Source organism: Littorina saxatilis, linkage group LG16 (assembly GCF_037325665.1).
Source record: "Littorina saxatilis isolate snail1 linkage group LG16, US_GU_Lsax_2.0, whole genome shotgun sequence".
Lineage (NCBI taxonomy): Eukaryota > Metazoa > Mollusca > Gastropoda > Littorinimorpha > Littorinidae > Littorina > Littorina saxatilis.
In genome coordinates, this window is record NC_090260.1 from 38,784,322 (window position 1) to 38,796,454 (window position 12,133).

The 12,133-nt window shown below is 44.4% G+C and overlaps 1 long non-coding RNA gene across 1 annotated transcript; it reads left to right on the forward strand.

The window, feature by feature from the left end:
- The first annotated feature begins 5,360 nt into the window (after positions 1-5,360).
- Positions 5,361-11,671, forward strand: LOC138951028 (uncharacterized). Its single transcript, XR_011450944.1, has 3 exons — positions 5,361-5,768; positions 5,927-6,684; positions 9,085-11,671. It is a non-coding gene; the product is annotated as an uncharacterized lncRNA (long non-coding RNA).
- Positions 11,672-12,133: the final 462 nt, after the last annotated feature.

Consider the following 12,133-nt stretch of genomic DNA (forward strand, 5'->3'; position numbering starts at 1 on the left):
TCACTAACGAACAGGACTGTGTGGAGAAACGGCTCACTAACGAACAGGACTGTGTAGAGAAACGGGTCACTAACGAACAGGACTGTGTGGAGAAACGGCTCACTAACGAACAGGACTGTGTGGAGAAACGGCTCACTAACGAACATGACTGTGTAGAGAAACGGCTCACTAACGAACAGGACTGTGTGGAGAAACGGGTCACTAACGAACAGGACTGTGTGGAGAAACGGCTCACTAACGAACAGGACTGTGTGGAGAAACGGGTCACTAACGAACAGGACTGTGTAGAGAAACGGGTCACTAACGAACAGGACTGTGTGGAGAAACGGGTCACTAACGAACAGGACTGTGTAGAGAAACGGGTCACTAACGAACAGGACTGTGTAGAGAAACGGGTCACTAACGAACAGGACTGTGTGGAGAAACGGCTCACTAACGAACAGGACTGTGTGGAGAAACGGGTCACTAACGAACAGGACTGTGTAGAGAAACGGGTCACTAACGAACAGGACTGTGTAGAGAAACGGCTCAATAACGAACAGGGCTGTGTAGAGAAACGGCTCACTAACGAACAGGACGGTGTGGAGAAACGGCTCACTAACGAACAGGACTGTGTGGAGAAACGGCTCACTAACGAACAGGACTGTGTGGAGAAACGGGTCACTAACGAACAGGACTGTGTAGAGAAACGGGTCACTAACGAACAGGACTGTGTAGAGAAACGGCTCAATAACGAACAGGGCTGTGTAGAGAAACGGCTCACTAACGAACAGGACGGTGTGGAGAAACGGCTCACTAACGAACAGGACTCTGTAGAGAAACGGCTCACTAACGAACAGGACGGTGTGGAACGGCTCACTAACGAACAGGACTGTGTGGAGAAACGGCTCACTAACGAACAGGACTGTGTAGAGAAACGGCTCAATAACGAACAGGACGGTGTGGAACGGCTCACTAACGAACAGGACTGTGTGGAGAAACGGCTCACTAACGAACAGGACTGTGTGGAGAAACGGCTCACTAACGAACAGGACTGTGTGGAGAAACGGGTCACTAACGAACAGGACGGTGTGGAGAAACGGGTCACTAACGAACAGGACGGTGTGGAGAAACGGCTCACTGACGAACAGGACTGTGTGGAGAAACGGCTCACTAACGAACAGGACTGTGTGGAGAAACGGGTCACTAACGAACAGGACTGTGTGGAGAAACGGGTCACTAACGAACAGGACGGTGTGGAGAAACGGGTCACTAACGAACAGGACTGTGTAGAGAAACGGCTCAATAACGGACAGGACTGTGTGGAGAAACGGGTCACTAACGAACAGGACGGTGTAGAGAAACGGCTCACTAACGAACAGGACTGTGTGGAGAAACGGGTCACTAACGAACAGGACGGTGTGGAGAAACGGGTCACTAACGAACAGGACTGTGTAGAGAAACGGCTCAATAACGAACAGGACTGTGTGGAGAAACGGCTCACTAACGAACAGGACGGTGTGGAGAAACGGCTCACTAACGAACAGGACTGTGTGGAGAAACGGCTCACTAACGAACAGGACGGTGTGGAGAAACGGCTCACTAACGAACAGGACTGTGTAGAGAAACGGGTCACTAACGAACAGGACTGTGTGCAGAAACGGCTCACTAACGAACAGGACTGTGTGGAGAAACGGGTCACTAACGAACAGGACTGTGTGGAGAAACGGCTCAATAACGAACAGGACTGTGTAGAGAAACGGGTCACTAACGAACAGGACTGTGTGGAGAAACGGGTCACTAACGAACAGGACTGTGTGGAGAAACGGGTCACTAACGAACAGGACGGTGTGGAGAAACGGGTCACTAACGAACAGGACTGTGTAGAGAAACGGCTCACTAACGAACAGGACTGTGTGGAGAAACGGGTCACTAACGAACAGGACGGTGTGGAGAAACGGGTCACTAACGAACAGGACGGTGTGGAGAAACGGCTCACTGACGAACAGGACTGTGTGGAGAAATGGCTCACTGACGAACAGGACTGTGTAGAGAAACGGGTCACTAACGAACAGGACTGTGTGGAGAAACGGGTCACTAACGAACAGGACTGTGTGGAGAAACGGGTCACTAACGAACAGGACTGTGTGGAGAAACGGGTCACTAACGAACAGGACGGTGTGGAGAAACGGGTCACTAACGAACAGGACTGTGTAGAGAAACGGCTCAATAACGGACAGGACTGTGTGGAGAAACGGGTCACTAACGAACAGGACGGTGTAGAGAAACGGCTCACTAACGAACAGGACTGTGTGGAGAAACGGGTCACTAACGAACAGGACGGTGTGGAGAAACGGGTCACTAACGAACAGGACTGTGTAGAGAAACGGCTCAATAACGAACAGGACTGTGTGGAGAAACGGCTCACTAACGAACAGGACGGTGTGGAGAAACGGCTCACTAACGAACAGGACTGTGTGGAGAAACGGGTCACTAACGAACAGGACGGTGTGGAGAAACGGCTCACTAACGAACAGGACTGTGTGGAGAAACGGCTCAATAACGAACAGGACTGTGTAGAGAAACGGGTCACTAACGAACAGGACTGTGTGGAGAAACGGGTCACTAACGAACAGGACTGTGTGGAGAAACGGGTCACTAACGAACAGGACGGTGTGGAGAAACGGGTCACTAACGAACAGGACTGTGTAGAGAAACGGCTCACTAACGAACAGGACTGTGTGGAGAAACGGGTCACTAACGAACAGGACGGTGTGGAGAAACGGGTCACTAACGAACAGGACGGTGTGGAGAAACGGGTCACTAACGAACAGGACTGTGTAGAGAAACGGCTCACTAACGAACAGGACTGTGTGGAGAAACGGCTCACTAACGAACAGGACTGTGTGGAGAAACGGCTCACTAACGAACAGGACGGTGTGGAGAAACGGCTCACTGACGAACAGGACTGTTTGGAGAAACGTTGCCAAGCTTTAGAAAATAAGGTCAAGGAGCGCGTGTGAATGTGTGCATGTGGTTGTGTGTGTGTGTGTGTGTATGTGTATGTGTATGTGTGTGTGTGTGTGTGTGGTTTTGTGTATGTGTATATGTGTGTGTGTATGTATGTGTGTGTATGTGGGGGTTGTGTGTGGGTGTGGGTGTGTGGGTATGTGTGTGCATGTTTTTTGTTTGTTTGTGTATAATGTGGTTATGTGTGTGTCTGTCGCAACCATGGACGTAGAGAGATAAAGAGAGGCAGACAGACAGGCTGGAAGTCAGACAGACACAATACAATACAATACAATAACTTTATTAATCTCTAAAAGAGAAATTGCATTGCTGAGCGTTTGTGTCCGTAATAATAACATACATAAAACATTCAAAATAAACATTTGTTCTTTGTCCTGAGAAAATATAGCACATTGGTTATCACATAAGAAAGTATATTAAAAATAAATTAACATGCATTCACCATCAACAATGCACAAAAGAAAGTCAGCACCTTGTCGGTTATCACATATTGTCTAAGAGAGTAGAATAAGAGTATATAATCATGCAAAACAAAATCAACAATACTGACACACAGATAGACACACAGAAAGACACACAGACATACACACAGACAGACACAGAGACAGACACACACACATACAGACAGACACACGGACAGACATACACACACACACACACACAGACTGACACACATACAGACAGACAGGCAGACACACAGACAGACATACATACAGACATACAGACACACTGACAGACAGACAGACATACACACAGACAGACAGACAGACACACAGCCAGACACACAGCCAGACACACAGATAGACACACAGATAAACACACAGACAGACACACAGACAGACACACAGACAGACAGATACCCAGACACACAGACAGACACACAGAGACAGACAGACACCCAGACAGACAGACACACAGACAGACAGACAGACAGACACACGGACAGACACACAGACAGACAGATAGACAGATAGACAGACAAACAGACACACGGACAGACACACAGACAGACACACAGACAGACACACAGACAGACACACAGACAGACACAGAGAGACACACGGACAGACACACAGAGAGACACACGGACAGAAAAACAGCGAGACAGGCAAACGAAGTACAAAGTACAAAGTGATATTTTTTACTGGAATCCTTTTTTTTTTTTTTAGCGAGTTGTGTTGTGCTTTTGCCCAAACTACTATATCCTTTGAAAACATACGGCCGTTGGATGATGGTGTACCTGTCTCTATCCACGAAATACAGTTGTTTGTCTTTGATACGTAGGTTGTTTCGAAAGTCCTTATTATTTCCCTCTCAGCTCTGTTTCCCCTCCATTTTCTTTCAAACCTTGCTCGTTCCGTGTTGCGTCTGCTTTTTGTTGTCTTTTGTGTTCTTGTTTTTCCTGATGAAGCTTCCATGAGCGAAAATTCGTACCGTCTTGTGTCGTTCTTGTATCGGTGAGTACAGTATTCCTTTGTTTTTTAACTCTGTTGCATCTGTAAACTGGAAGCGGTGTTCATTTTTCGGTAAACACCCAGCAACCAAAAAATAACCACCCCGTAACAAGCCCGAATCCTCGATAGCTCATGGTTTGAGAAGCTACACTTTGCGACCACTACTTTTAACGACTGAAAAGTTTCGTACGCTCAAATGAACCAACTATACATCTCAGAAACAGACAACATTTACATACCACTTTTAAACTAACAACTACTGGTTTAAACACACGAAATACAGTATAACATTCGAATAATACTAACTGAGAAACGTAAGCACAAAGCGTCTGGACAGGTCGGGAGCTACAGAGTTCAGAGCTAAGGTGCACGATGCGAAACTGGGGCCGGGCCGCCCAACTGTGGGGTCTGATTGGTTGACATCACAGCAAATCTCAGTTTCAACCAATCCGACCCCGCGGTTGCGTTCCACCCAGTTTCGCTTCATGCAGAGGACTCTGCGAGGTGCTACAACCCAACGCCTGACAACACTCTTCACTAACAGCGGCTCGCACCATTTAGTGAACAAGTAGTGCTAAATGTCGGGACAAATCACTGCAGGGACGACGCATACAGCTTTGTCCAAAGCTATGCAATGTCTATTAATTAATCAAGTACTTACAAGCTTGCTGTTTGTGCATCCCACAGCAAAGCAGTTAGCTGAGCACCTTGTGTGTCTGGAGTGGCAGGCACAGTTGTTGCTGTTGCATTCTGATTCCTCGTTGCACTGACAGCACTCTGTTAACGCGGTAGTCTGCAAATAACAATTGGTGAATGGAATACATCAAATAGGATTCGATCGCATCGTTTCAGCGTCTCTTTGACGGATAATGATTTAATACTTTGACTGTACAATGTAATGAATGGCGGTTATGGTGTTTATAGTTGAAGGAATATAACTAGTGCTTTTTTGTAATACAAAGAGGTTGTCAGGAGTTGTTTAACTTTGAGAGTGGAAACTTTTAACAGTTCAGTAAAATTCCATGGTTAGCTACGGACGGTCAAACTGGGTTCGCGGCACGTGAATTTACAACTGTGCGAGTTGTTCACGTTATAATCGCAACCGCCTGATTTTGTGAGTTGTGATTGTAAACTGCCTGACAATTGAAAGTCATTCGACCTGGGCTCTCGGATGAGAAAACCTGCTCTTGGTTTTGATGTCAACTTTGGAAGAAAACATTTGATCTTGATGTCAACCTTGGAACCGGGAAACATTGCCGGGATGACTTGGACTTTTGTATGGGTGCCGCCATATTGGAAGATGAGGTACTTTGCTAGTTTTGTGTGAACTTGAACATGTCTTTTGTATGCGCGGACATGACTTGTGTATTTGAATAATTTCGGAATTGTATAATTTCCTTGTGCTCGGTGGGTGTTTTTGAATATTGTTAGTTGTTACAGTAGGGTGTTATATTTTGTAACAGGCCGCCCCAGTCTGACTTGTGCGGGGTGGTGCCAGTGTGGCGAGGGTGCGATGGAGGCCGTAAGGTTGAAGGCTAGCTACATCGTCACCTCTACATAACGTAAAAGTTATGTTTTGTTTATTTGCTTTCTTGTCCTTGTAAATATGTTATGACGTTGACAATGAATGAGTGAGTTTCAAAAGGTCGTGGACAATGAATGAATGAGTTTCAAAAGGTCATGAATTGATTATTGTAAGCAAGAAAGTATTTGAGAATTTGAGGAATGAGTTGATATTTGCTATGTCAGAAACAAACCAATTTGTATGTTCTAATTAAACCATTGGCTATTGTTTGGAAAGAATGAGTTGGTGAAAGACTACAAATTCTTCTAATCTTCTCTCTGCTTTCCTAAACTTCTGAGCGGGAGTCAGATGATTGACTGTGTGTGTGCGTGTGCACATATAAAGAATCTGGAAGGAGATTAATAAGGATAACTACGGATCTTCTTTATTTCAAATCTCTTACATTGGCGAGCTTGCGGTTGTATTAATTGGAAAATTTTTGAAGATTAATTTTTTTTTGTGGTGCGTTCCCTTGAGTGCAGTTAGGCTTATTTTATATTATTGACTTGTAGTGCTGAAGTGTTGTTTGGTTTTGCGCAGATGCTGATGCATGCAGTCTGGAGGATGGACATCCTTGTCATCTGCCTGTGAAGGGAGCTCCTTGGTCTGTGGACGGATGCATCCTGTGCCTGACTGAACGACATATTTTGGACAGGAGTGAGTCATTTGCTTATCTGACACTCAAGTTAACATTCTATATATTTTTGAGAATAATTTGTCTCTCTGAGTGTTGGTTCTTGCTTGTGAGTAGGTTATTTTTTTCCCCCTACTTTACATGAAGCGCCCTGTAGGTTAGTTTTACCTACAAGTGAATAATACATGACACATCATTTTTCCCTTTTACGTGTACACAGTTTGTAAATAGTTGTGGGTCAGCAATGCCTTGATTCATAAGTGTATGGGAATGGGGGTATGTCTAGTTCCTAGGCCAAGTTTTTGAGCGGAGCCTAGTTTCAAATGTATTGATTGTTTCCCCTTGTAGTTCGGTTGATCGGTTTCCTAGACTGTGTCACTTTAGTACTGAACTTGAGGAAGTCAGGTAAATTCTAAAGTTTAGTGGACTATTGTGTTCACGTTAGTCAAAGCTAAGTCTTGGTGTTGCCCTCTAGCATTCTATGTAGAGGATAGTCATAGTTTGCTTAAGTGACGGCGGTTTGTTCACGATGGCATCTCAAGAAGAGGTTCAAGCTTTGGTAGCGCAGTTTAAGGTGGAGGGTGAAGCCTTAGGAAAAGATGGTGCATCACTGAACAAGTATGTGGAGGATAGTTTGCGTGAGGAAAGAGCAGCAAGAAGAGAAGCTTTGTTGAAAAGAGAAAATGATATTGCTCTTCAAGAAAAAGAACTCGCTGCTGCACGTGAGCTTAAAGAGAGAGAGTTAGCTGAACAAGCTAAGATTGAAAATCGTCGTCTCGATATTGAAGAAGAAAAGGCGAACAGGGAGGCAAAGTTGCGAGCAGACGAGTTGGTTGAAAAAGCAAGCAAGAATAAGTTGGCCAATCGTCCCAAGATTCCCTATTTTGATGATAAATCAGATGACATTGAGAGTTATCTGTATCGCTTCGATAAGCACGCAGCTAGCTTGAAGTGGTCAAAGGATGAGAAGGCTTTGATTTTGCCTACTCTACTCAGAGGTCGTGCTCTGAATTATTTTCAAGAGTTACCAGTAGAAGATACTAATGACTATGCCAAACTGTCAGCGCATTTGTTGAAGAGATTCAAATGTACTGAAGAAGGTTTCAGAACGCAGTTTCGCTCATGCAAACCTGAATCTGGTGAAACCATGCATGTCTTTTTCTCCCGCATGAGAAGATTTTTTACTAGATGGACAGATATGGCTGGAGTTGGCACAGATTTCGCTTTGCTCTGTGACTTGGTGCTCAGAGAGCAGATTCTGTCTAGTTGTGCGTCGTCTCTGGTTACTTTTCTGAAAGAAGACAAGCATACTACCGCTCAAACCATGATAGACGCAGCTGAAAGATACAGGGAAGCACATCCTAGTCAAAACCTAGCAGCAAAAGGTTCTAGTGATCCTCTGTTGGCTAATGTCGGTCTTCCAAGTGGGAGAGGAGGTCATTCAGGTGGTCGAGGTGGTCACAGGTTTTCTAAGAAGAGTAGTCAGGGTGACACAAACCCACCGACAGAACAAAACTCTGACGTCGCTAGGTCTGGTTCGGCTCCTGATAATAAAGGGTGGCAGAGGTGCTTGTCAAGCTGGTAGAGGTAGAGGTGGTCAGAACTATCAGAGGAAGTGTTGGTGGTGTCAAGATACTTCGCACAAGTTGGCAGATTGTCCCCAAAAAATGCATACTGCTTCAGTATCCGTTGTCACTGTTGAAGAGTCCAGCTGTAGTGAAGACGAGCAGTCTGTGGCGTCAGTAGGATTTTCAGGTAGTGATGAACTTCCCGAGTCTATTCAGACATGTGAAGGTACCTTAAATGGTAGTGAGGTCACGGTCATGTTGGATAGTGGGTGTTCCACTGTTGGGGTCAGGAAGTCCCTAGTGAGAGATGATCAGTTTACTGGGAAGGTACAGGTGTGTAGACAGTTCAGTGGGGATTTAGTTCGGTTACCCATTGCGATTGTGAGTCTGGATACACCATACTTTTCTGGAAGTGTTGAGGCATGTGTGATCGACAATCCAGTATGTGACGTCATTTTGGGGAGAATACACGGATGTACATTTGGATGTGTCGAGGTTACTAGCGCAGTCCAGACAAGAGGTCAAAAAGCTAGAGAAGAACGTCCTTTTAGACCGCTGTTGACCGCTAAAGTTCCCCAACTTGATATCAATGCTGAGAAACTGTCCAAAATGCAAAAGGATGACAAAACGTTGCATGACCTGTTCGAGAAAGTTGGCCAAGGAAAATCGGAAGAGTCGTCTGGTTGTGTGGTGTCGTTTGTTGGTCAGAACCCAGTTGTTGCCTCATTGGGAGTGATCAGTGGGTCCAGTGCAGTAGAAGAGGTAGACATTCAGAAAGTCAAACTACAGTCAGTTCCCACAGTTCAGACTGAGAATGTAGATGATGTGGTCTATAGTCCTGACTTGTCTATGCAGGCAAAACAAAAAGTGCAGGCGGTGTTTCAGAAGCATCAGGACAAAATGACGGATTTGCCTGGTACTTGTGACCTAGTGCAGCATATGGTGAGGATTCCTGAAGGTGCTGTGGTCAATGTGAAACAGTATCCGTTACCATTTGAGTCTCAGAAAGTGGTTGAAGAAGAAGTGAAAAAGATGTTAGATCTAGACGTAATAGAGCCGTCTATTTCTCCGTTTTCGTCTCCTATTGTTCTAGTCAAGAAGAAGGACGGAAGTACTCGTTTTTGCATCGATTTCAGACACCTCAATAAGATTACGGAGTTTGACGCTGAGCCAATACCGGATCCGGAAGTTCTGTTTGCTTCATTGCAGGGCAGGCAGCATTTCACGAAGATTGATCTGGCTAAGGGCTATTGGCAAATTCCGATGGCAGAGTCTGATCGAGCAAAAACGGCTTTTCGTACCCCTCAAGGTCTATATCAGTTCAAGAAGATGCCGTTCGGAATGAGTACAGCACCAAGTACTTTCGCGAGGATGATGAAGATGTTGGATCTTGATAGGTTCAAATCTGTTCATTTCTTTGATGACGTACTTGTAGCCACAGAAGACTGGTGTGGGCATCTAGAGGCACTTGACGGACTGTTGACAGAACTGGGAAAACATGGGTTGACTGTGAGACCGTCGAAAGTAGAGGCAGGGTTTGACTCTATTGAGTTTTTGGGTCACATAGTTGGGGAGGGTAGCATGCGTCCAGTTCCCTCCAAAGTGTCCAAAATCTTGAATGTCTCTGTCCCAACCACAAAGAAACAAGTCCGGTCATTGGTAGGGCTCATCAGTTTCTATAGGCGCTATGTCCCAAGCTTCGCGTCTATTGTGTCCCCCCTGGTAGAACTCACAAAGAAGAACCAACCAAACAAAGTTCGTTGGTCAAAAGAGTGTCAGATGGCTTTTGACAGGGTCAAAGAAATTTTGTCGTCTGAACCACTGGTGAGATTGCCAGACTTTTCCAGGCCGTTCACAGTGCGGTCGGATGCATCCTCCACGGGGATTGGAGCAGCCCTGATGCAGCCTGATGATGACGACGTCCTTCATCCAGTTCTGTATGCCAGCAGGAAACTGCTGGAAAGAGAAACCAGATACTCTACTGTGGAGAGAGAGTGCCTAGCGTTGGTGTGGGCAGTTGACAAATTCCATCGCTATTTGTTTGGCTCACATTTCTTTGTTGAGACTGATCACAGACCGTTGACGTACTTACGACAGTCCAAAACTGCCAACGGACGACTGTTGCGATGGGCTCTGTCTCTCCAAGAGTATTCATTCACAGTAGTGCCAATTCCTGGAGTCAGGAATTTTGAAGCTGATGTGTTGTCACGCTTGACGAAGTGAATGGAACATGATGATTGAAAGGACAGTGAAAAGACTTTCTGCAATCAACAAGGACAATACTTTTTGTGCTGTGAGTGTTGATATGCTGTGTATGTATTAAGAACTAATTTAATTTTGTTCTTGTTTTTTTTTTCCACATTGTGATTATTTTTTTTAATCTGGCTGGAAAAATTTATTTGGATATTTTTGATGCTAGTACCATTTTGTGTTGTAGTCGAGGTTTACTGTATTGAGTTTAGCGGGGGCTACTCAAACTTTGTTGGCGATCTTTGGTACCAAGAACGTCAATGTTATTGCATTCAGTAATAGGCGAAAATTGCTGAATGTCCATGAGTATAACTATTGTGGATTAACACAGTGGGTGATTATCTACACGGCGGCGTAAATGTGGTTTATTATGCTTGCCATTGTTGCTCATGTTTAAGGACAGCCTCGTGGCTTTCGTCACTTTTTTGGTGGATGGCACTGTCTTTTGGTTGTAAACTGATTGCACTCTTTGGGAACGGACAGAGTATTTAATAAATGTTTTCCTTATGCTTTAATTATTTATTAATCTATTTATGTATTTTTTTTATGTATCTAAAAATGTTTCTTGTTACTGGAATACTTATACTTGTACAGTTTTGAAAAAAAATGTTCATTTTGGGTTCACATTTTTTTTTAATCGGGGAAAGGGGTGATGTAATGAATGGCGGTTATGGTGTTTATAGTTGAAGGAATATAACTAGTGCTTTTTTGTAATACAAAGAGGTTGTCAGGAGTTGTTTAACTTTGAGAGTGGAAACTTTTAACAGTTCAGTAAAATTCCATGGTTAGCTACGGACGGTCAAACTGGGTTCGCGGCACGTGAATTTACAACTGTGCGAGTTGTTCACGTTATAATCGCAACCGCCTGATTTTGTGAGTTGTGATTGTAAACTGCCTGACAATTGAAAGTCATTCGACCTGGGCTCTCGGATGAGAAAACCTGCTCTTGGTTTTGATGTCAACTTTGGAAGAAAACATTTGATCTTGATGTCAACCTTGGAACCGGGAAACATTGCCGGGATGACTTGGACTTTTGTATGGGTGCCGCCATATTGGAAGATGAGGTACTTTGCTAGTTTTGTGTGAACTTGAACATTTCTTTTGTATGCGCGGACATGACTTATGTATTTGAATAATTTCGGAATTGTATAATTTCCTTGTGCTCGGTGGGTGTTTTTGAATATTGTTAGTTGTTACAGTAGGGTGTTATATTTTGTAACAGGCCGCCCCAGTCTGACTTGTGCGGGGTGGTGCCAGTGTGGCGAGGGTGCGATGGAGGCCGTAAGGTTGAAGGCTAGCTACATCGTCACCTCTACATAACGTAAAAGTTATGTTTTGTTTATTTGCTTTCTTGTCCTTGTAAATATGTTATGACGTTGACAATGAATGAGTGAGTTTCAAAAGGTCGTGGACAATGAATGAATGAGTTTCAAAAGGTCATGAATTGATTATTGTAAGCAAGAAAGTATTTGAGAATTTGAGGAATGAGTTGATATTTGCTATGTCAGAAACAAACCAATTTGTATGTTCTAATTAAACCATTGGCTATTGTTTGGAAAGAATGAGTTGGTGAAAGACTACAAATTCTTCTAATCTTCTCTCTGCTTTCCTAAACTTCTGAGCGGGAGTCAGATGATTGACTGTGTGTGTGCGT